The sequence below is a fragment of the Pteronotus mesoamericanus genome, unplaced genomic scaffold (genome assembly GCF_021234165.1).
Source record: "Pteronotus mesoamericanus isolate MK-2021 breed Mesoamerican mustached bat unplaced genomic scaffold, CSHL_Meso_final contig_84, whole genome shotgun sequence".
NCBI classification, from domain to species: domain Eukaryota; kingdom Metazoa; phylum Chordata; class Mammalia; order Chiroptera; family Mormoopidae; genus Pteronotus; species Pteronotus mesoamericanus.
Genome location: NW_026555267.1, coordinates 4,614,709 through 4,635,837, shown reverse-complemented (window position 1 = coordinate 4,635,837; position 21,129 = coordinate 4,614,709). Strand labels below are relative to the sequence as shown.

The window sequence follows — 21,129 nt, the reverse complement described above, 5'->3', positions numbered from 1 at the left end:
GTGAGGGGCTGTGTTCCTCTTCCTTGAATTTTTTTTTGAAGACTCTTTCAATGCGTCTGCCCATGTCATGCACACCTCCCTACACCAGGCTGAGTGTTCAGCAGTTTTTGACCCAAAAGGACATGGCCCGCATGCCTCACCCTCCCGAGTCACCTAATCTCACTCCAATCAAATTTGTTTTTTGTTCCTCCAGGTGAAAAAAGTCTTCAAGGGGAAACATTTTGCTGATGTGGAAGAGGTGAGACAAAAAAATGGCCCAAGCACTAAAAGCCATCAAAATTGACGAGTTCAGAAACTGTTTTGAGCAGTGGAAACAGGCCTCAATAGGTGTATTGCATCAAATGGAGAGTACTTTGAAGGTGACTGAATTTAAACATGTAAGACTAAATATACAATTTTTTTATAAATTCTGCGTTTTGGGGGTACCCTCCTCATGTATGCATGGGTTTATGTCTGGGTCTTGATTCCATTACATTGGTCTATGTGTCTGTCTTTATGAGAATACCATCCTGCTTTGATTACTATAGTTTGCAGTATTGTTTGAGTCAGAAGGGTAATGCCTCCAGCTTCAGTCCTTGTCAATATTGCTTTGGCTATTCATCATCTTTTTTGATCCATATGAACTTTAGGGGTTTTTTTTGTTTGTTTTTTTCTTCTATAATGATGGGAAATGGCCACTGGAATTTTAATGGGGATTTGGGCATTGAATTGAATCTACAGATGGCTTTGGGTAGTATGGGTATTTTAACAATATTAACCTTTTGACCCATGAACATGGATATCTTTTCATTTGTGTTTTCTTTATTTCATCAGTGTTCCATAGCTTTTGGTACATAGATCTTTTGCTTCCTTAGTTAAATTTATTCCCAAGTATTTTATTGTTTTTGGTGTTATTGTATAAGTGGGATTCCAATTGTTTTCTTCATTTTTTTTCAAATATTTCATTTTAATGTATAGAAAAAACAACTGAATTTTATACAGGGTCTGGCAGAAGTTAAGTACTGCTTGAGTGTGGTTGGTAGGATAATAACATGGGTGTAATAATTTATAGTTTTAGTTTGAGCACTTCACCTAAAATGTCATATGGCGTGCTTGAGTGTGATATTGTTATGCTACAGAATTACATGCTTATGAATTTAGTAATAAAAGATGTAATAAAAAAGGGGTGTTATGCCAGACCCTGTGTATTTACTTTGAATTATTCAACTTAACTGAATTAGTTTATTAAGTCTAACAGCTTTTTGGTGGTGTTTTTAGGATTTTCTATATAGACAATCATATCAGCAATCAATGACAATTTTGTTTTTTCTTTTCTAATTTGGATACCTTTTATTTTATTTTCTTTCCTAATTGCTCTGGCTAGTACTTCTAGGACTGTGTTGAATAGGAGTAGCAAGAGTGGGTACCTTCGTCTTCTGATCTTAGAGAAAAAGCCTTCATCCTTTCTCTGTTGAGTACGATGTTAGCAGTGGGTTTGCCATTTAAGGCCTTTATTATGTAGTAATATGTTTCTTCTATATTCCAAGTTTTTGAGAGTATCTGTCCTGAAAGGATGTTGAATTTTGCCAAATGCTTTCCTGCATATATGGAGATAATCATATGATGTTTGTCTTTCATTCTATTAATGTGGTATATCATATTTATTAATGTATGTATGTTGAATCATCCTTGCATTGAGGGCTAAATCCCACTTCATCATAGTGTGTGATACTTTTAATGTGCTATTGGATTTCTTTTGCTAGTATTTTATTGTATATTTTTGCAAATATCTTTATCAGTGATATTGGCCTTTGTTTTTCTTTCTTCTAGTATCCTTATTTGGCTTTAGCATCAGTGATGTACAGTAATCAATAGATTTTCTTTATGCCAGCAATAGCCAGCTAGAAAATATAATGAAAGAACAGGTCTGATTTACTCGCTCCACAGAAAAAGATAAATTTCCTTGAAATACATATGCTAGAAATGGGTTACCTTAGTGGTTCTCAGTGCTGGCTCCATATTACTGTCATCTGGGAGAATTAAAAATCCTAATACTCAGACTGCATATCAAGCAAAGCAAATCAGAATTTCTAGGGGAGAGCCCTGATACCAGTGTGTCCTTAAAAGCTCTCCAGAGATTTCAGTGTGCAGCCAGGTGTGAGAACCATCAGTGGCTCTATTTTGATTGGGTTGAGGGGCTTATGGAGATACAGTTAACGAGGATAGAGGGGTCAAGCCCATACCGGAGGACTGAGAATCTGGGCTGAGATTCTGACAGCAAGAATAAAAGGAGACGAATTCCATAGGCACTTTGCAGAGAACACTGAAAAGCCTTGGCCACCAATTCAACATGGAAAATTAAGAAGGCTAATTCAGTGATTACTTAAAGGCTTCAAAATTGGCACATTCTGATGTCATGCCACTGACTCATTCAAACAAGTAAGTAGGGAATATCCACACTTAAGGAAGAAAAAAATGTCGACATGTGGAAAGTGATGATGGCGAGAAAAACAATAAATGTGCATCCGTTAAGCAACTGATAATTTGTGATATCAGGATCACAAGCATAACTAGAGGTAAAAGTTTGAGTATCACCAGCCCAGTGATAAAAAGAGTGGAAGAGAGAGAAAAAAAGAAGCTTTACAGGAAAGGCTATAAGAAAAGAAAGAGGGAGCAGGGACCAAAAGAGAAAAATAAGTATTACTAGTAGGAGGTATGCTGTCGTGATGTGGAACTGCTATAACCAAGAGAAAATATAATTTTGAAAAGAGGTGTTCTGCAAGTTCAAAACCAAGTATTAAAATAACTCAAAAGAGGAAACGGGGTGCGGGAAAAGCCATTGAATTCAGCACTAGTGAAGTTACCAAGTAATTACCTATAAAACCAAGTTAAGTGACATTAAATATAGATGAGAATGTGAAATCTATGGTTTTAACCAAAGGTAAGAGAAATGGATGCTACTTACTAATTAACCCACTGAATTCAATAAATGTGTGTTGAGCATGAAGCACAGTGCTTAGCACTCTGGAGAATCCTGAGTTTTGAAAGCGTCGGTCACGTTGCCATAAAGTGTTTATAGTTTGAAACACGTTTCATTTGCTTTGATGGATATTTTGGTGGCTTTGTAGGTCACTAGTCACTTTGAATAAATGTCAGTGGGAAGTTTCTGGCATGTGCCAAAAGCCCAAATGTAATAAAAATTCTAAGTGTCATCTGTTGCATCCTAAAACTGTCTCAAATGTGCATTATTTACTTTCTTCAATATGACAACTTTTTGGCCATACTTTAGAAATGCGTGTTAAGTGTTTTTGAAGATGTTTTCTATGGGCATGTCTAACAAATTTACACTCTTGGCAGATAAAATTAAGGCTAGAAAGATTAGGTGTTTTGGCAAGGATCAAATAGTATTTGGGAAGAGGAAGATCAGATTCCCAGACCTTTTAACTGGCCTAAAAATGATTCTCCTATTTCTTGTAACATATAAAGAAATACATAACATTCAAAGATCTCCAAATCTAAAATCTCAAACTCAGTAAAGGTTAATTTTTCCTCATGAGGTAGACAAAGATGGGTATGGTTGGTCAGTAGGAATGTGACATTCTCCCTGCGGTGGGACCCAGGCTCCTTCCCCATGTGACCTGCCCATTCCACAGGTCATTTGGCCTTGTCATCTTCTGCAATCAGTTGAGGGAAGGGGCAATAGAGTGGTGAGGAGGCCCACCCTCTTCCAAAACACCTTGTCTGAAAAGTGATATAAGTCACTTCTAAACCCATCCCTTTGGTGAGAATTCCTCACATGGCCACACATTGATGCAAGAGAGTCTGTGTGTGAGAGAAGGGACTTTGTCACAAGAAAGCAGTCTCTGCTATACTTTACCTATGAGATTTTTAAAGTCAATAATATGATTCCATTCATTCATACTAATTCTGAGTTGACACTTCTTGAAGTTGCTAAGGGAGATCACTGCATGATCACTAAGCCCCTTTGATTGTTTGGTTTTATATTGCAAATATACTGCAGCCTGATTTTTTTTGTTTTAGTGGTACTTCTAACCTAGTATCTAATTTATTGATATGCATAGTTTTCACTGTGTGACTCTAGGGTACAAACACAGTAACATACATTTTGCAAGTGTCACATCACTACTGCAATTATCTGTTATGTTTTCGTCTTTTCCTGGCCTGTAAATGCTTTATCATGCGAGGGGAATTTTTTTGTTAAAGAAATTTTATTTAAGCAATTTCATTAACAGTAACAGGATACACCTCTCTCCAGACTTGGCTTGGATGGAGGAGAACCTGCATGGATTTTCTACAGCTGGTAAAATGCAGAGCTGTAGGGCAGGTGGCAAAGACCACAGCTCAGGCTGTTGAGCAAGCAGCTGTGTTTGTGCTGTCGTCGTCGGTTGGCCCAGTGTGCTTGGCTCCAAAGTTCTGCCTTGTGACATGATAGATGGCAATTTTAATAAGGAAAAGGGAGACAAGTAGTGCTAATATGCTAATACACATCCTAATGGAGCTGAGCTGATAAACTCGCTTATTTTGCTGAAGATTCAAAGAGAAGTAAGAGCGGTGCAGGAGTTTGTTCTGCAGAACAGCTCTGATCACAGATCTATACCCTCCAGGTAAAATGTACATCCTGAGTGCTTGCTCCAAGCAAGAGTAGCAACTGCAGTGTTCTTCCCCCTCCGAGTCCGCTACTGTGGAAGGAGGGTGAATGGGCTCTTGGTTGTTTCCCATGGGTCAAAAATTCATTATTATTCCCCCTTTTATTGCATCCATGTTGATGTATTTAATATAGCAGATGAAAAGAAATGAGATGAAAAGAAAACAGAAATTGTGATAAAAATAATTTGGTATTTCATGAGAGACTTTCTTTTCAGAGAATTTTAGTCTCTCAGGAACCCTGAACTTCATTGCTTCTCTCTCAGTGAATGTGACTTTGAAGGCTGAGAAAGGGAATATTTTGCACAGACTTTGACACACTAGATTCCTTGTTTGTAAAATAAAAAATATTTGTTTGAAAGGCTCATGAAGGAAGATTATAAAAGGGAATTAGGATGAGCTACTTGAATTCCCAGTTGTAAGGTAGAATCTGGGGCCGGCTAAACTATGAGTTGTTATTTTTCAAAAAGTGTCTTTATTGCTCTTTCACATTCTGTATTTTATTGCTTGAGTGTATGCCAATCATCAACTTATTGCCTGTCAATTCCAATCCATCTTTCTTTGTCCTTCTTAGTTAACACTGAAGCTGGGACTAACACCTTTTTCCCTCTTCCAGCTACAACATTGCTAGCCCTTGTCAGTAGAGGGCGCTGAAGTGATACTTCAAGAGGACCAGCTTCATCTTGAGTCCCGTGTATTTGTCTTCCCACTCCTGTGGTTGGTCCATTTCTGCTGTTGTGGCAGGCAGCTTCCTGGGGACTCTCACTACCACCAGCACGGTGGTTTCCTGGGGAGTCTTGCTGGAATTCTAACAGGCGTTTCCTACTTGCCAACATTAACTGGCCCTTCAGCACACGTCTTTTCTGTCCCAAGCCACATCATGGCCTCTCCAAGGAGATCTGAATCTCAGCCCTGAGGGAGGAAGGATCTTCCCAAGTGTGTTCTTTCTCCAATACTCTGTCTCGGCCCTAGAGGGAGTGGCTGTTCCCTACATTTGTTCTTCCTGCATTTTTTAGAGTTGTCTGTATCCCTATAAATAGTTAACTGCCTTCCACTAGATAAAATTCTTCATATTAATTATTTTTCTGTCCAGTTTTCTCATGTAGTTTCTGTTTCCTTAAGGATCCTGACAGATATTGAATGCCTCTAGGATTTTCTTTTGTGACTAGGGTTATCTGAGCAGGGACTTTAGAATGTGTGTCAGATATTGGGAAAAGCTCATATAATTGGTTCTAAATTATATCCTCTCACCAAGATGCCAGGAGTGCTTGGGTGTAGTAGCAGTGCATTTGATGCTAATGAATGGGTGTCATGTATTATTGGATATTAAGAACCTATCATGAGGAGGTTATAAAAAAACATGAGATAAGATGCCTGCGGGTGTGTTTATTTGTAGGTTTGAACTTGTCAACTCTCTTGGCAAACACCCCTGCTGCTCTCCATGGAATGAATGGTTGCACAGCAGCAGGAAGAAAGTGAGCTTGGGATTGAGAAAAATGTCATAAGACTATGCTTTGTTCATTCCTTTTGAGTTAAACTGATTCATCCTATTATCTACTCCCATCAAACTGGTGGACACTCGTAAGAGTCTAAATACAGAGTATTCTCTGTCCTTGCTATTTACCCCGATGACAGCCAGGTGACCCAAGTCATGTAACTTGTCCTTTAAATTGAGCATTACAACAAATACAGGGTGGGGCAAAAGTAGGTTTACAGTTATTCATCTATAAAATAATACAATAATTAATAAATAACAATACAAGAATAAACTCTGTGCTTTGTATACTCACATCTGTAAACCTACTTTTGCCTCACTCTGTATAAGTATAGTATCTGAAAGGTATAGTAGAGTTATTTTTGTAAATGACATGACATAGTTACACTTTATCTTTTCAGGGTATTGCAGACAGAGTTATATATCAAAGAATGAATTTACTAAGATATGTAGATAACATTTTAAAAGAAACTATAACAAAGTACTGTATTAGTTACCTGCTTCTGTATTTAAAAAAAATGATCACAAATCTTGCTAACTTAAATGTGTCACAATTACTAATTTTTTAACAGTTTATGAGGGTCAGAAGTTTGGGAGCAGCTCAGCTGGGTATTTCTGGCTTGAACGTTCTTAAGAGTTTGCAGTTGAGATGCGGGCTAGGGTTACAGTTACCTGAAGGCTTGACTGGGGCCCCAGGATCTGGCTTGTAGACGGCTCTTTTATAAGGCTGGCCAGTCAGTGCTGGCTGTTAACAGGAGGCCATGCTCTTCATTAATTGGAACTCTCCATGGGGCTGTTGGTGTGTCCTCACAACATGGTGATGAGCTTCCCTCAGAATGAGTGACCCAAGAGAGAGCAAGGACAAAGTCTTAGAAGTTACATACTGTTACTTCTGCTATATTTTGGGCTAATTCAGACCAGCTTGGCTAGGATGGGGGAGAAGACTACACCAGAGCATTAATTAATACTAGGAGGTGCATGTCGCTGGAGGCCATCTTGGAGGCTGGCTATTGCCAGTGCTTAGGGAAGAGATGAGCAAAGAAAAGGACAATGTTTCTAGACAGGAACATCAGTGCTCTTAAAAATGACAATTCTTTCTATGTTTATATGTAAATTTAATGCTATACCAATCTAATGAATCACTTACTTTTTGGTCAACAATTTTGACAAAACAGCTATATTAGTTCATCTGGGAAAATAAATGCATTAGACATATAAGGTAGTTTTTGAAAATTGACAGAAGGATAATTAAGTGGGATTTGCTCTGTTAGGCTGCTAAGTTTTTAAAAAGTTTTAATAATTAAAACAATGTGGTAGTGCTGGCTCAGGCATGATTTAATAACCTAGTGAAAATAGTTGTAATACAGAATGTGACTTTACGTTTGATGGTAGACTGCTGATAGAGTGCAGCCTCGCCACTCTTACAAAGGCAATCAAATCACAATAAGGCTATTAGACTGGGCCTTTACCCATCATGACTGGTCTGCTTATAGGAAGCGGGTATTTGGACATAGACAGCCATTCAGAGAGAATGCCACATCAACCTGAAGATGGTGTCTGCAAGCCAAGGGGAGAGGCCTGAAACAGATTCTTTCCTCGAGGTCCTCCAAAGGACTCAACTTGGCCAGTATCTTGACCTCATATTTCTGGCCTTTAGACCTAGGTGAGACAATGCAGCTCTGTAGGCTCAGCCGCTGAGTTTGTCATGCTTTGTTTCAGTAGACTTAGCAAACTCATACTAATCTAAAACCAACATTCTTCCCCTGTTCTCACCAGCCATTCGTGGACCTGCTTTGGAGCCTATTGTACTGGCTCCAGAAAGCTTTATTATGCAAATACATATGGTCTTATCCTCTCTAGAAGTGTGTGTGTGTGTGTGTGTGTGTGTGTGTGTGTGTGTGTGTGTGTGCGTGTGTGATCATCAGTCTCAATTTCTGAATTAGATTTTTTGTGTGTGTGCTTGGTGGGGGTGTCCATCCAACTTCTGAGGTGCCTTCCACAGGAGTCCAGTTAGAGACCCACATGTTTGGAGAGGAAGCATAATGTCAAGGTTAAGAACTTGACCTGGTGCCAGGTGCCTAGGTTCAAATCCAGCTCTACCATTCACTAATCCCATGATTCTGGTAATTCATTAACCCTGAGAGTTTGTAGTTTTATGGTCTTTATAGTAGGAATAATAATAGTAATACTTCACAGAGTTGAGAATAAAGTAGCTTAACTTTTTAAAGTGTTAATGAAAGAATCTGACATATGGTTAGCATTTAATTGAATTTGCTAAAGCTATAAAAATTTAATAAACAATAAATGAAACATTTCAAATCAGTGAATAAAATTAAGGATTATTTAATAAGTGTAATTTTTTCAAACAGATCTAAATAGATTTAAGTATGTGTTTTACATTTTCCATATGTCCATATACAAACACAATTTCCAGATAGATTCAATATGTAATATTCAGAACAGAACCATAAATGTAATAGAGAAGAGCAAGGAAATATCTTCATTAAATATGGTTCCATTCTTTCATAAATAATATATGTATGTGAAATATTTATAAAACCAAATGCATGAAAGTAAAACAATAGACATGTATAGTCAGAGGGTAGGATGAAGACTGGCGAGATGCTCCCCAGTCCTATTTCCTTCCCTTGGAAATGCAGGAAGGCTAAATTTCTCAGGTTCCTTTGTGCCAGGGCGGGATTTGGGAGAAAGAATCTAGACTATCTGAAGGCTTGGCCGAAGAATGTTGGTGAGGTCTTCTCCGGGACACCTGCCCACAAACAAAGGACTCTGACAAGGCAGGGCAGCACAGGGAGCAGCCAGCTGCATCAGGACACTCCAGGAGAACTGCACTGTTCTGTGACGTGAAGGAGAAATAAACTTTCACAGGGGTAAACCACTGATATTTCAGGGTTGTCTGCAACAGTGAGTGGCATTGCGTAACCTCATAATCAGGGTTGGGGGTGAGCTCCATTTAAACAGAGTGAACACATGTTGCCTTATAGAACCAATCTTTGTAAACCAAAGCAGTGTAAAATAGTAATTAATTGCATAAACACTGCTGCAATGTTAAAGATACCTGGGCTGTTGAAGCTGACTTTGGCTAGTAAGGAGTACAAACATATAATAACTAAAGTGGAATGTTTATAACCTCATGTTATAAACATTGATGTCTCAGCCCATCATTGGCAAGGTGGTTTGGGGCCAGCAGCGCAATGTTGGGAATCCCATCTTGCGTGAACGTTAACCATAGGAAAGTCAAGGGCTCTCTATAACTTCAGCTGGGGAAGACCCTGAATCAGAAACCATTAATAAACAGATCATAAGATATCACTATATAATGTATTTAGAGACTTCATGGCAAAATCATCATAGTAAGGTTAAAAAAATAATTGAAAAACTGGGAAGAATAATTGAGTAATATATAACTAAGGTTACTACCCTCAGTAGATAAAAATGTTGGTAAATCACTAACAAAAAGATCAATACCATGATGGAAAAATTGGGAAGAATGTAAGAATAAGTATTTCACACATACCCACACACAAAAGCACTATTGACCAACAAACATGGGATAAAATATTTACTCTCATTTATTATCAAAGAACTATAAATGATGAAACGTTATGTTTTAACACTAAAGATTAAAAATGAGTAACGCTCAGTGTTGACATGAATGTTAGGAAGTCAGCACTCCATTCATACATTATTTGGTGCTGGTTGTAACTATTTGATATTTTAGGAGGGCAATTTGTGCATATTCTTTCATCTATTACTTTTACTTCTCTCAGTTACACATTTGTCTTAAGAAATCAAGTAATTATATGTAGGATTGTTTACAGCAGTAAAAACTGGAAATAGCCTAAATGCTCCAGACTGGGTGGTCAAATAAGTTATTGGAGATTCTTACAATTGACTATCAGTAAAATGTCAAACAAAGGAGGTAGATATGTGTGACTTAATGTAGAAATAGTCCCATAATATATTACCTTGTTTATAGATTGGGGAAGGGCAGAAGCAGCCTGTAAAACACTTCAGAAATATACATATTATATATATGCATATAATAATATAATTTTATATATATTATAAATTCCAACCTTCCTCCTCCCTTTCTTTCTAGAGTCCTTTGCTAGTAATGTTTTAGGAATGCAAGTCATTCACTCCTGTGGTGTCCGTCCTGTTTCTCCCTTGTTCCCTGGCCCATGCCTTCCTCCCAACCTATCTTGAGGTATTGTCCCCTTTTGGAGATCACAGCCTTTCTCCAATAGAATATGGTTGCCATCACATGCTGGCCTCCACTCTGAGATGATATAGGAAAAGAACTGACTGCTCCACACCACGAACAATACTGTTAAACTCAAAGAAGGAAATAACCACTTAAAGTCAAGGTAGAGAAAGGGGTTAGCACATTCTTGTCATTTTGTGTCCTTGTTGAACAGAACAAAGCAAGAGGCATTCGCTTGTTGACAAACTGGCCTGAAATGTCTTTCCTATGGGAGGATCGAGAGAGAGACATGGGGCAGTCCTGAGCCCAGAAGAGGACTTGTCCTTCACCTGAGGGCTCTCTAGCTTTCCTGGCTGGTTTGGTTCCAGTACCTCCCCCTCTCTGCGAACACCTACTTTGACTCTCAGCAAGAATGTCATTGGCGGAGGGGAGACGAAATGTGGTCTGGCAGATTTTAGAGTTAACAGTGCCGATAAAATAGCTGTCAAAGTAAACCCTGGCAGAATTCATGGCACTCATGAAATAAAGGGAGTCATTTGTTCAAAATCTTATTATCCTGGCAGCATGTATATTAGGAAAAGAAAGATGAGGTGCTGGTTAATGTTCCTTGTAACTAAGTATATCTCTTCCCCTAACTCTAACTCATGGCCATGAGAAAGGAGTTGACTTTCAATTGAAATAGGTGTTCTTTGATGGGGAAAAAATAAGTGATAAAATATCTTTTTATTTTTAATTTTTTGGTCTCTTCTGTTTTTCCTTCTGGTCTGTTCACAGAACTTCATGATGCTCTTGTGAAAGTGAGCCAACTCCCACCCTTGGCCTTAGGCTTAGACTAGGTGTGGCTCAGTGGTTAGGGATATCCAGCCTACGTTGGGTATATTGATGGGAAGGAAAGTCACACAATAGAGAATACTGTTGGGAAATGCTTTTTAATCACTGGAGCTGTTTTATAATAAATATTGTATTCAGTATGTAGTATGCATGCTTTGTACAAATTGTCTGCAAACTGATCTCTAACAAGCACAGATGACAGGAAATACTTAACGTAGGGCAGCGCCAGCTTGTAGACACGCTGAAATCCAGTGCAGGCAGAAGCTCGCTCACAGACGGAAGTAAAGGGTTTCGCAAGGGGGATAATAAAAGTCTTCAGTGCCAAGTTCATTTTCATTTATCTCAGGACCTCAGCTTGCTTCCTGAAGTTTGCCCTGTTCTTCAGCATTTAAATGATTAAAATGAAGCACAGAGAGGTTAAGGGATTTTCTTCAGTCTTCTAGAAAATCTCATATACGTGAAAGTCTGATATTATATGCTTATAACTCTCCAGTAGGCATCTAGCAATTTCCTTGCCTCCTCACCCCACATCCAGGAATTTGCAGGGGTGCTTAAGTGCTGATTATAAATGTCATGATGTTTGTAGGTGTGGGTTTGAAATGGTCTAGGTGACACAGGACGTTGTAGAGGAAGACATGCCCTGAGCAGTAAAATTGAAAATGGAAATGTGTTTACTTGGGAATTAGGAGGAGGCAAGGAAGGGACAGGGGAGGGTGATGCTCAGCATCAGATCAGATCTTAGAGACCTACATTTTACCAGCCCTGAGTCCACAGCCGAATGGGAGCCAAGAACTGAACAGAAAGGATTCAGGGACTATTGTTCAGGGCTCCAAAACCTGTTGACAAAATGAGAAAACAAATATCAGTGATTCAGAAGGCTGACAGAGACCCTAGGGAATTGTCTCCCTTAAACCCCTTGTCATTTTACACATGAATAAATGGAAGTCTCATAAGCCATAGTGATAAAACGACTTACCTCATACCATGCTGTGAGTTAGTGCAGAACTGGGAGAAAAAAACAGTCCAGTTCTCTTTCTCCTTCTTGGACATTTATAAAAATTAAGAAGACTAGATTTTTTTTTTAAACCAGTTATATCCTGGAGACATAAGGAGGTGGTAGTACAGCTACTATTTCTTTGAATACTCTTTCCACCCTATTCTCGGGTTCTTCTCTTTCTGGGATTCAATCACATGAATATTGGATATTTGGTTTCTGAGGTTTTAATGTCCCTGCACCCTTACCCCCACCCACAGTCTATTTTCTCTGATGTGGTTCTGATTTGGTATCTTCCCTGATCTGTCCTCAGTTCACTGATTCTATCCTGTGTCATCTCCTCTCTACTATTTAGTCTATTCACTGAGTTTAAAAATTTATGCTATTGCTCAGAATTCTGTCTGAACACTAATTATGCATATGCTCATCCATAATTGTCAGACTAACTATAATATATACTTTTTCCCTAAAATTTCCTTTTTATTGAGAGCCCTGGCTTGAAAGAAGTTTCTGTCCAGACTCCAGGAGGCTGATTGTGATTCCATGTGAATACTGCTTGTAAGTTTGAGGCTACGGATTCATACTGACTTCATATGTAAAACAAGTAGTCCAAACTTTTCTGGTTCCACCAGGCAACCTTGGACCTCAGACATACATGTAAACACATGAGTCATGGGCAACTCTACTTGTTAGGAAGTCAGTGTAGTGACACAGCAGAAAGCTGGACATGACAAGGGAATGGGGACCCAGCAGGGTATTGATTTTTTTCAATGCTGACCTCAGTTGTCTCTCATGAATTCCAGCTGCTCTACAAAATAAAAGAACAACTTCAGAGCAGCTGAAACTGAATCCAGAATAGAGTTGAAGGTGAATCATTTATGTGTTTGTTCATAAGGCTCTCTACTTCTGAAGTGAGTCTGTGTGGACTCGTATGTCACAGGCGAGGACTGTGTGCCCTTTGGTTGTGTGGCTGGTCACTCACCAGTCCTCCAGTCCTCATTATACACTGGATTTCTCTTGAGTAGCCAGCACAGGGACACTGGTATCCCTTGAAGAAGGACACAAAGTTATGTAAATGCCAAGTTTTACGGCATTAACACCTTCTGACTGCCTGTAAGGAGGCAGCATTATGCAAGTCAAAATATTATGCAATATGTTCAGAATTAAAATTTGGCATTAAATTTAATAAATGAATTCATGTTTTAGAAAGTGTTTAAAAAGCCTAGAGTGAGAATATATAAAAGTGTCTTTTACTGCAAGATATGTAATTGGGTAATCACGCATGTCCTGAAATGTCTCAGTCACATCAATGCTCTATAAACTGCATTTTTACCCGAAAAGACCCACTAAAAAGAATAAACGTTTGTCTTGATTGACTCTGTTAGGAGTATTAAATTCAGAGTAAAATTTAAGTGGAACATTCTACTCTGGTGAATCTAAATACCACATGGAAACAATCAAAATTTGTGGGGCATATTTTCCCTTGCTTAATCCATACTTAGTGTTTTCTAACGTGGACTGACTTAAGTAAATATCACTGCAATATTACATATTTGGTTTTTTTAAAATTTCATGAAATTCAATTTAATTCATGGAACCTCATGTGTTTTGTCTATAAAATGAGTAAGGTGAGAATATGGAAGCTCATGGAGACTCATACCACTCTAGGTATAAATTTCTCATATTTTAAAGCAACATTTGTGTAAAATACACTGAACATAAGGTGCTGTAGTTGTTGCTGGTGGGGTGTGGCATTGTGGGGTGTAGGCATGAATTAGCCCAGTCCCTGTCTGTAAGGATCTCACACTCTGATTTCAGAAATAAACAAAATTTTATTACTATGATGTGGAATTAAGCAAACATTTTATAGAAGTACGAGCCATGTGCTGTGGGAAGAATAAGGAGAGAGGGGTCATGACAGGTTTCAAGGATCAGGCTGTATGTACAGGTGATGGTGACATTTGAGATGACTACTAAAGGGTGCATAGGATTTTGATAGGTAAAGGGAGCAATGAGACCAAAGACAAAAGAGCTTCCATTGGGTGCACACATAATCATATAGAGATGAAAAGTGAAGGAAACCTAGAGAATATTGTTCCAGCTTTGCTGGAACCTGAAATATATGTAAAGAAGTTTGAAATATAGCTCGAGGTTCTGTTGTAGAAGACCTTAATGGTCACATTGGGAATTCAACTTGATTCATTGGGTAAAACTTTTTTGGATTTTTTAAAAATAGAAAACTAAAAGAAATAGAAATGTTATTCTGGCTAGAATTTGTAGAAATAAAATTAGGAGGTAAGGAAAGAATTAGAATAAAGACAAATCAAAGAAACCAGACTAGTAGAACCATTTGTTCATTAAAAATATTTACTGAGCATCCACTAAGTGCCAGATGCTATTACAGACAGTGCCTATTTCTTGTTAAATATAATATAGACAAAATGTATTCATTAATTTTTTTAAATATCCATTTAACTCTTAGAGGGATAATAGAAGATGCCTTTAATATGCATTTTACAAGGGACAAGCCTCATTTCAGTATTTGCAATAAAGAAAAGGGATAAGCTCTGAGCGAGCATTAGTAAAACTTAAAGTCCATCTAAATCAAGAAGGAATGTCTTACAAAGGATCCTTAGTGGCTGATAGTTCTAACATTTTGATGAGATAAGAACATGTTTTTTACTTGGCTTGTATGCATACCTCAGCCTATACATAATATGAAACAATTTCTTAGTTATGACTTTAATCAGATTTCTTTGAATGTGTTCTTTGGTGCAGGCAACCCCTAGCAGATATCTCAAAGTAAGGTTCATGGGTTGATGAATCAGCATCTCTGGTAAGAGTAGGTTTCTACTTCTAGTTGCAAGAGACCTTTGTTCTTATGATAACAAGAAGAACAAACAGATAATATAAAAATCATGCTTTTCTATCAGGCTATGAAGTAAACAATGAAGTCTTGATGAATTGAATTCTTGAGAGAGAGAAGTTCCTTACGGGAGAACAGAGAATTTCATACTGGAGGGGGAGTGGCTGGTTTCCGTGTGCCCAAGTGGAGCGATTGGTATGACATTCCATGAGTATTCGCAGGGATGAAGCTGAACCTTTTAATGACTGAGTGGTAGAATAAGACAAAATCTGTATATAACCAGACTCAGTCTGAAAATAACATTCCTTTGCTATATCCTCTTCCCACCAAAATTTGTGTCAAGAATGTGTGGAGGGGAGGCTAGAAAGCAGGTGATTTTTCTTTTTTTGCACAGACTTTTGAATTTTCACAGTGTTTAGATTATGACACTTCTGCATTTGAACTAAATAATGAATCAAAATTACCTGAAAATGTTGCCCATTTCAATCACTCCCATTTCAAATACTGTCAAGGTCAAAGGGATTGATTTCCAGTAGCTGCTGCAGGAAGTTGGAGACTGGGCTAGTGGAGTGAACTCAGCCTAATTAAAACTGCAGCTCAGCCCAAACTAAACTAAACTCTTGGAGAAATGCGAATGCTTAACCTTTCACCATAACCTTCAGACACAGGAAAAGACTTTCATTTCCTGAAAACAAAAAACAGTGCTATATTTTAGTCTTCACTGTTCTTTTATACACAGTGTCTGGAATACAATAAAAAATTGCAAGATATTTAAAGAAATAAGCCAGGGCCTGTACCTCACTTAAATCAGTTATATCATAATCTGTGAACTGCTAGTGGAAAGAGAATGATAAAATGGAGGAGGCTGAATGTGACAGAATAGAGGGAACTTACCAGAGAACCAAGGTCGTTCTCTGTTGTAAATGCTGAGGAGGTGAAGTGGTTTCAGAAAGGCAGTGAGAAGCATCACCTGTTGCATAAGAGAAGAAGCAGGGTATAAACGAAGATAAAATCATGTTGATTCCTTTATTCCTTACAAAATAGTCTCCTCTTCTGATAACCAGAGGTAGAGTTTATTAAAACTCATGCCTCAACCCATAGAAGTTCTAATTTGCTTGTAAGTTTGCAAGAATACCTTGACAATTCCAATTGCTTTTCTTAAAGTGCCTTCCTTCTAAACCTGGTTAGGTCATCTCTAAAGACCTTGGTAACTTCCTTGTGTTTGAAAGATTAGAAGTTTTTAAATAAAGAAAAGGAGAAACCACAAATTATTCCTTGTGGCTAATTGTACTTTATCAAGCTATCAATTTCAATCATAAAGCTAATGTGGTAGGCTGCAAGGAATGGAGAATTAAGTAGATGCTTATCGATAAGTTGGAAGAAAAAATTTCTTTTGAAAAAGCAATGAATATTTATTTTATTATTGCATTTGAACAGATGTTCTGCCTAATCTGCATTCACTTCAGTTATTACCTTATCTTTGACCTTTGTTTTGAAGGTATTCATGGAAGAGAATGTCAGTATTTACCTACCTGCTGTGCCTCCATCTGTCTCAGCAGCGCATGGATACACACAAATTATATTTCCTTTGTATGGTTTGAATGACAGAAGCATAACCAAGACTTCATAGACACAGAATAATCAGATATTATCTCTTTGGTCCCAGACTAAACTATAAGATCATCTTACATCTGGATGGTCTATGCTTGGAACAGGTGCTTTCAAACACTTCAAACTAGGAATCCTGATTTCCAGATTCCTCAGAGGTTTCCCAAAACAGTTTTTTTTTTTTGTTGGCCTGCACATTTGGCCATTTTGTTATTCATTTCCTCTGTATGGACAGGCGGGCTGTGGTAGAAAGAGCAGCAGTAATTACTTGTGATATGGGTTGGTTGTTTTAACTATTCAGTCAAATAAAGACACATGTTTACAGTCTCAGGTGTCCCTTAATGATTGGGGGTTAAACACACAATTTAAGAAGAGCTTCGAATATTTGGCATTTGTTTCATTTTTCAAATAACTTGGTAATTTTCCAAGTGGATAGGGACTTGAAGCAGATGAAAAGTATCTCTGATAAGAGATATTCCCATATTGCTTAAAAATGTATTGCTTTCCCATAGAAGGATTTAGATACCAGTTTCTTGGTTGAAGTAGGGAGGAGACATTGCAGCTATAGATTGTTTAAACCAGAGATATTAAAAAGTCATGGGTCTACCCCTTAGTTATAGGTGGTGTCTAGTGGCTCTGGTCAAGGAAATATATTAATATTTTTGGAATATTTCCAAAATGGCCTAATGTTATCTATAGTTCATTGCATAAATGAATTTAAGCTCTTCACTCATACCCTGTCTCTGACAGGTATGTTGGGTACATAGACTTCCTCCATCAGAAGAAGACAAAAAAAATGTAATCCTTAGGCTAGTGTTAATTGATATCATTTTTACATAATTTGGGCATAATCTTCCTGAAGACTGATTTGTTTGATAAAAGTGATAAAATGAAGTAAATTTCTGATATCTTCCTATTCTATCTGTCTGTAAAATCTAGCATAGACAGCACAAAGGGTGTATTTGTTATCTCTTGATGTATGACAAGTTATACCACAACTACTTAAGACAAGGAACATGTCTCACAGATTCGGAGTCAGGAATGGCTTAGATGAGTGGTTAAAGCTCATGGTCTCTCATAGGCTTCACTCAGGATGTCGGCCATGCCTCTGTCAGCTGACAGCAATGACCAGAGCTAGATGGTTCACCTCTAAGCTAGAAATTTCAGAGCTGAAAAATGTAATACATTAAATAAAAACTCACTGGATGGGCTCAATAGGATACTGAAGAGTTCGGAGACTGGAAGAATTGGTTAAAAATACATGAGGGTGCTCAAAAGATACAAACTTCCAGTTATAAAATAATCAGGTCCTGGAGATGTAATGTGACTATACTTAAAATATTGCATTGTGTATTTGAAAGTTGCTAAAAGTACATCTGAAAAGTTCTCATCACAAGCAAAAATTATAACTATATGTGGCGATGAATGTTAATGAGATTTATTGAGGTGATCATTTCACAGTATATACAAATATGAAATCATGTTGTACACCTGAAACTAATATAACGTTATATGTCAGTTATATCCTGTTTTTAAAAAAAGGACCCAGTTATATGCCATCTTTAATAAACTGTTTTCAAAGAAAACTAACTCGCTCCTGAAATGCAGATTTACACTAACTCCTCCTATCAAAAGAAATTGACCTCAAATATACTTATGTAGGTAGGTTGAACTTTAAAAAAAGGAAAAATGCATAATGCAAACTAATCAAAAGAAAGCTGGAATAATTATACTAATATACTACCAAGTAGATGTCAAAGTAAAGAAAATTACTAGGATGAAGTATATCAACTAATGATAAGAGTAATATAGAGGATATTACAAGAGGATATAACAATCCAAAATGTATGAGTACCAAACAACAGATATTCAAAATTCATGGAACTAAAATGACAGGTCAGAGGAAGAGCAGACAGATCTACAATTATTGTTGGATACTTCAACATCCCTGTATTAATAATTGGTAGGGCCAATAGACAGAAAATCCGTAAGAATATAAAACAACTCAGTGCCAGTGTACTTGAATTACTGTATTTAATGGGCTTCTTATAGACAATATAGAGTTGCTCTATTTTAAAATTCAGCCAGATAATCTCTGTCTTTTAATTGGTATTTATAGACTATTTATATGTAGAAAGCTTATTAATAGAGTTGGATTAGTATTCACCATGTTTTTAACTGTGTTGTATTCATTGTATTTTTTGTTTCTATTTTCCCCCTGACTTATTTGGTTTTAACATTTTATATGAGTTCACTTTATCTTTTCATGTGCCAATTGTACTGTCTTTAAAAAATTCTTGTGCTTGTCCTAAAGGGTACAATGTACAATTTTAATTAACCTAAGCCCATTTTTAAATAACACTATATTGTGCCTCTCCTCTGCACATTATACACCAAAGAGCAAGTGTGACTGAAAGGCACTTTTGCATGAAGAGATTATCTTTCTTCCACCTCAGTCCATTCTGCCCGCCAGCTGCCTACCCTTAGATAGTTGGCTTTGATATAACAGTTAATTTGGAATTGTCCTTTAATTTGTTTTTTTCACTGATGTCTGTATTCTTCAAGCATTTTCAAATTTGCTTCTGATTCTTTTATTTTTTATTTTTTGTTTTTCCATGACTTATTAATAATATTATATATAACACAGCAGAAAGATTCAGACAGCTCCACATGGTGACTTTGAAATTCATCCCAATTGTAGGCAGAGTGACCTGCAGGTTGGACAGACTGCCCAAGTCCAAGGGCTTCAGCATTTCTTTCATGCCAGGATTAACTTCAGTAATCTCCTGACCCAGGAATGTAATTCTCTCTCCTCTCTCCCTCCTTCCCCCCCCACCCCCCTGCCTGTATTGTTGCGGAGCTTCTCACTGGGGATAATGGCCATCTTCTCGCACATGCGCTCATTGCTGTGCAAGTTGTTACTTCTCATTGATGCCCACAGGGCTGCCTTGTTCACAGTCTTGGTGCGAATTCAACCCATCTTAGTAGGTCCCTGGTGCTGCTTCTGATTCTTAAAGGGAACACATCTCTTTCCCCAAACACATTTTCAAAACTGCCTTTTAAATGATTAGGATAATACATGAGGAGAGCATCTGAGTTACTAGTTGTGTTCTGTACTTGACCTGGGCAAGACTTCCATAGGTGTGTGTTTATGTTGTAATATAATTCATTTATGACTTGTGCATGTTCCCACATGTATGTCACATTGCAGTTTTAAAAGGTTACAAAGTAAAAATACAATGGGGACTATCATAAGATTTTCAAAAGAGAAATTTACACTACTTACTCCACATGTATGTGGACTACAGCTGTGGTGTGGAACAATAAAGTATCTTCTAGGTGCCTGGACAAATATTTCTGAGTTTTAAAAAGACATAGGTCTTTAAAAATCTCTTGTGTTGGAATTGTTAATGGAGCCCCCCAGGCATATTGCAAAAGAAGTCTGATTTGCCTCTTTTCTGGACTCTGCAGGCTCCTTCTCGCCGCTGGCTTCCTTGGCCTTGCCACCTGACGGTTAGGCTGTCAGAGCCTCTTGAACTAATTACTAAGAAGGAGGCATGTAAGGAGCTTTAACCTAACATTTAGGGATTCCGAATCTCTTTATGCCTGCGGTTAGTGTGGCTCTAATGAGGTGTCCCAAATCTGAGAATTTACTTCTGCTTATTTGCTGTGCCTACGTCCTGGCTTTGGGGCCTGCCACTTACTTTAGTCTTTGTAAGTGGGTAACCCTGCATTTTTATGCTCCATTTCTCCCCAATTCCCCAGCAACTAAAATTATGTATCTAAATCCTGGTCTGGTGTATAAACTCTTGCTACCACCTAACAAGTCCTTGTGATCCAACAGTTAGTTGTAGTAGGTTTCCAGGTAGTATCTGTTCATATTGTACCTGTTGCCTTTCCTGCCAACTTTTCTGCAGGTATTCTTTGTTAGTTTTTGTTGTCCCTAAAACCAATTGTTATTCTCTGTTTTCTCCTATTGCCCGTTTCCTTTAGGCTTTTTCTTGACATATCCATTTGTTGAACTTCCTTCCAGATGCCACCTGGGCGCAGGATTTATGAATAGAGAGTATTATAAATGGAAGGAATCTCAAGAATATGGGTATACAAACCTTCATCTATATGGAGAAGACGACTGAAACTCAGATAAGTGAAGTGTATATGTGAGTGATCTTTTCAGATATTACTATAATAGGGATAATATTCTAAAATCCTTCTAGAAATGATCTCCTTTATGGTAGTCTGCTTTCTGGTCAAGAAGGGGCCTAGACATATGGGCCGAGGGCGGATTCCCAGAGCTCTGTACTCTCCACCAAGGCATGAAGAACGCAGGCAGAGTGCCGAGGTTCCTAAGGGGTTAGAGAAATTTCCAGAAAACTGGTGGCCTGGCAGAGGCTTGGAGTGGCACAGAAAGGTGACATTTGGGGACTGAAACACCGGAATCTCTGTCAGGGGCCATGAGTCAG

General features: G+C 37.9%; 1 pseudogene; it reads right to left on the bottom strand.

Moving 5' to 3' along the window:
- Positions 1–5,281: 5,281 nt before the first annotated feature.
- On the bottom strand, positions 5,282–19,646 carry LOC129080197 (40S ribosomal protein S17-like; annotated as a pseudogene).
- Positions 19,647–21,129: the final 1,483 nt, after the last annotated feature.